Raw genomic sequence first — 4,902 nt, forward strand, 5'->3', positions numbered from 1 at the left:
GTAAATATGAGAGTGTAGACATGTTTTTTCACATACCGATTTCATTTTCTTTAGATAAATGATCTGAATCATGTAGTAGTAAATCTATTTTTAATATTTTGAGACATGCTCAGACTGTTTTTCTATGATGGCAGTACTAATTTACATTGCTACCAACAGTGTGTAAGGTTATCCATTTTTCCACATCCTTGCCAATGTTTATTCTTTGTCTTTTTATTTTTATTTTATTTTTATCTTTATTATTATTATTTTTTGTTTTTTGAGATGGAGTCTTGCTCTGTTGCCCAAGCTGGAGAGCAGTGGCTCCATCTCTGCTCACTGCAACCTCCACCTCCCATGTTCAAGCAATTCTCCTGACTCAGCCTCCTGAGTAACTGGGATTACAAGCATGTGCCACCACATCCAGCTAATTTTTGTATAAATATAGAGATAGGGGCCGGGCGCGGTGGCTCACGCCTGTAATCCCAGCACTTTGGGAGGCCGAGGCGGGCGGATCACAAGGTCAGGAGATCGAGACCACGGTGAAACCCCGTCTCTACTAAAAATACAAAAAATTAGCTGGGCGCGGTTGTGGGCGCCTGTAGTCCCAGCTACTCGGGAGGCTGAGGCAGGAGAATGGCGTGAACCCGGGAGGCGGAGCTTGCAGTGAGCCGAGATCGCGCCACTGCACTCCAGCCTGGGCGACAGAGCGAGACTCCGTCTCAAAAAAAAAAAAAAATATATATATATATATATAGAGATAGGGTTTCACCATATTGGCCAGGTTGGTCTCAAACTCCTGACTTCAAGTGATCTGCCCACGTTGGCCTCCCAAAGTTATTTTTTTATCTTTTTAGTAATAACCATTCTAATTGTGGTTTTGATTTTCATTTCTCTAATGATTAGTGATGAATATTTTTTCATGTACCTGTTGGCTGTTTGTATATCTTCTTTTCTTAAATATTTAAAGTTAATTTAACTGATTTTATTTACAATTTTTACAATTTTTAATTTCTGTGGGTACGTAGTAGGTATATATATTTATAGGGTATATGGATATGACATATTTTGATACTGGCCTACAATGCATAATTATAAAATGTATAATAATTACATTGATATAAAAATATCCCATATACCTTGTAAATATATGTAATATATAATAATAAATAATAATATATAATATATAATAATGGGAGTAAATGAGATATCTCATTTAGCTTAGTCTGGCTAAAAATTTGTCAATTTTATTTATCTTTTAAAAATCAAACTTTTTATTTCATTGGTCTTTTATGTTGATTTCTTTTTTTAATTTCGTTTATTTCTGTTCTGATCTTTATTATTTATTGTTTTCTGCTAATTTTGAATTTGGTTTTCTCTTGCTTGTCAAATTCTTTTAGATGCATATTATGTTGTTTATTTGAAGTTTTCCTTATTTTTTGATGTAGGCACTTATAGCTATAAACTTCCCTGTTAGTACTACTTTTACTGAATCCCATAGATTTTGGTATGTTGTATTTCCATTACTGTTTGTTTCAAGAAATTTTTCTATTTCCTACTTAATCTTTTCATTGATCCACTAGTCATTCATGAACATATTATTTAATTTCTATGTGTTTGTGCAGTTTCCAAAATTCCTCTTGTTACTGATTTCTAGTTTCATTCCATTGTGGTCATAGAAGTTACTTGATATTATTTCAATCTTTTTGATGTTTTGAGACTTGCTTTTGAGCCTAACATATGGCCTGTCTTTGAGAATGATCTATGTGCTGAGGAGAAGAATGTATAGTTTGCAGCTGTTGGATGAAATGTTCTGTAACTGTCTATTAGATCCATTTGGTCTACAGTAAAGCTTACATCCAATGTTTCTTTGTAGATTTTCTGTCTGGAAGATCTGTCTAATGTAGAAACTGGGATATTGAAATCATCAACTATTATTGTATTAGGATCTATCTCTCTTTTTAGGTCTAATAATATTTGCTTTATATATCTGGGTGCTCCAATGTTGGGTGCATATGTATTTAAATTGTTATATCCTTTTGCTGAATTGACCCTTGTATCATTCTATAATGACCTTCTTTGTCTCTTTTCATAGTTTTTGTCTTAAAATCTATTTTTTAATGTTAAGTATAGTTACTTCTACTCTTTCTTGGTTTCTATTTGAATGGAATATCTTTTGCCATTCTTTTATTTTCAGTCTACATGTGTCTTCATAGGTAAAGTGTGTTTTTTTGTATGCAACACATTATTGGATCTTGGTTTTTAAATTTATTCAGCCAGTCTATGTCTTTTGAATGGAGAGTTTAGTACACTTACATTCAACGTTATAATTGATAAGGACTTACTGCTGCCATATTAAAATTTGTTTACTTCTTGTTTTAAAATCTTTTCTGGCAGGGGGTGGTGGAGCGAGATGGCGGCGCACCTGTCATACCGGCGACTGAACCTAAACGGGCTGCGCCAGGCGGTGTATCGCGAGCTATGCGAGTTCCTGGACAAGTGCGCAAGAAGCAAGGGAATAGTTTGGGATGAATACCTAACTGGACTCTTTGGCCTGACTGCACAGTATTCACTATTGAAGGGACATGAAGTGAAAAAAATGTTCACACTTAAAGGAAATCGTTTGCTGCAGCTGATGTCAAGAATATTATTATTATTATTTTTGTCAGACCCAGGCTAGAGTTGATGGATATAATTGCTGAAAACGTGCTCTGTGAAGATAGACGAGGCCCAACGAGAGATACTCATATTCTGTTTGTGCCATGGCGTAGCCTGTTGTGTGAACAGCGGTTGAAGGATCTGGGTGTCTTGGGATCCTTTATTCATAGGGAGGAGTACAGCTTAGATCTCATTCCATTCTATGGTAATCTCTTATCCATGGAATCAGAGAGTGCGTTCAAAGAGTGCTACCTGGAGGGCGACCAGACGAGCCTGTACCATGCAGCCAAGGGGCTGATGACCCTGCACGCTCTGTATGGAACGATCCCCCAGATCTTTGGGAAAGGAGAATGTGCTCGGCAAGTGGCCGATATTATGATCAGGATGAAGAGAGAGTTTACAGGAAGCCAGAATTCAATATTACCTGTTTTTGATAGTCTCTCGTTGCTTGATCGGTGTGTGGATTTATTAACACCTCTTGCCACTCAGCTGACATATGAAGGACTCATTGATGAAATTTATGGCATTCAGAACAGTTATGTGAAATTATCTCCAGAGAAATTTGCACTTAAGAAACAGGGCGATGGTGGTAAGGACCTCCTCAAGGAACAAAGAAGCTGCAGCTGAATTCTGCGGAGGAGCTCTATGCTGAGATCCGAGACAAGAACTTCAAGGCGGTGGGCTCTGTGCTCAGCAAGAAAGCAAAGATCATCTTGGCAGCATTCGAGGAAAGACACAATGCTAAGACCGTGGGGGAGACCAAGTAGTTTGTTTCCCAGCTGCCCCACATGCAGGCAGCAAGGGGCTCGCTTTTAAACCATACCTCAATTGCAGAATTGATGAAAGATGTCACTACTTCTGAAGACTTTTTTGATAAATTAACCTTGGAACAGGAATTTATGTCTGGAATAGACACTGATAAGGTCAACAACTACACTGAGGATTGTATTGCCCAAAAACACTCATTGATCAAGGTGTTAAGACTAGTTTGCCTCCAATCCGTGTGTAATAGTGGGGCTCAAACAAAAACTTTTGGAATATTACAAAAGAGAGATTCTCCAGACTTACGGCTTTGAGCACATGTTGACCTTACACAACCTGGAGAAGGCCGGCCTGCTGAAACCGCAGACGGGGGGCAGAAACAATTACCCAACTATACGGAAAACATTAGCCCTCTGGATGGATGATGTTAAGGAGCAAAACCCCAAGGACATATCCTATATGTACAGTGGGTATGCCCTGCTCAGTGTGCGGCTGGCCCAGCTGTTTTCCCGACCTGGCTGGCGGAGCATCGATGAGGTCCTCTGCATCCTCCCAGGGCCCCACTTTGAGGAGCGGCAGCCACTGCCCACAGGACTGCAGAAGAAACGTCAACCGGGAGAAAACCGAGTGACTCTGATATTTTTCCTTGGGGGCGTAACCTTTGCTGAAATTGCTGCCGTGCGATTTCTCTCCTAGTTGGAAGATGGAGGTACAGAATATGTCATTACCACCACTAAACTAATGAACGGAACCAGTTGGATACAGGCTCTGATGGAAAAACCTTTCTAGGTGTTCAGAGGAGACTTAATGAGTGTACTGCAGAATAAACTGCCTCTTTGAAGAAGTTGCTGAAAGGAAATAAAACCCCATAGAAGAAACATGGAATACAGAATATATTCTGGGGTCAGCTTCTTAAATTATACTACTGTTGACTGCTTTCTCCTTCTCTTTTGTATTCCTTTTTCTTTCTTTGAGATGGAGTCTTGCTCTGTCACCCAGACTAGAGTGCAGTGGCATTGTCTCACCTCACTGCAACCTCCGCCTCCTGGGTTCAAGAGATTCTCCTGCCTCAGCCTCCTGAGTAGCTGGGACTACAGGCATGCACCACCACACCCGGCTAATTTTTGTATTTTTAGTAGAGATGGTGTTTCACCATATTGGCCTGGCTGGTCTCGAGCTCCTGACCTCAGGTGATCCACCCAGCTCGGCCTCCTACAGTGCTGGGATTACAGGCCTGAGCCACCATGCCCAGCCCCTAATCTGCTGAATAAAGAAGAATAAAAGAGAATAAACCTGAAAAAAAAAAAAGATCTTTTCTTTCTTCTTTCCTTCCTTTCTGTCTTACTGAAGATAATTTTCTCTGATGGTGTAATTTAACTTCTCACTTTTTGTTTTTTTTGTGTACCATTGTAGGTTTTTTGATTTGAGATTACCATGTGGCTTGCAAATACTATCTCATAACCTATTATTTTAAGTTGACAACAAGTTAACACTGTTTGCATA

The 4,902-nt window shown here is 39.3% G+C and overlaps 1 pseudogene; it reads left to right on the forward strand.

Moving 5' to 3' along the window:
- The first annotated feature begins 2,377 nt into the window (after nt 1-2,377).
- Nucleotides 2,378-4,270, forward strand: LOC126950982 (vacuolar protein sorting-associated protein 33A-like; annotated as a pseudogene).
- Nucleotides 4,271-4,902: the final 632 nt, after the last annotated feature.

Source organism: Macaca thibetana, chromosome 3, assembly GCF_024542745.1.
Source record: "Macaca thibetana thibetana isolate TM-01 chromosome 3, ASM2454274v1, whole genome shotgun sequence".
Classification (NCBI taxonomy): domain Eukaryota; kingdom Metazoa; phylum Chordata; class Mammalia; order Primates; family Cercopithecidae; genus Macaca; species Macaca thibetana.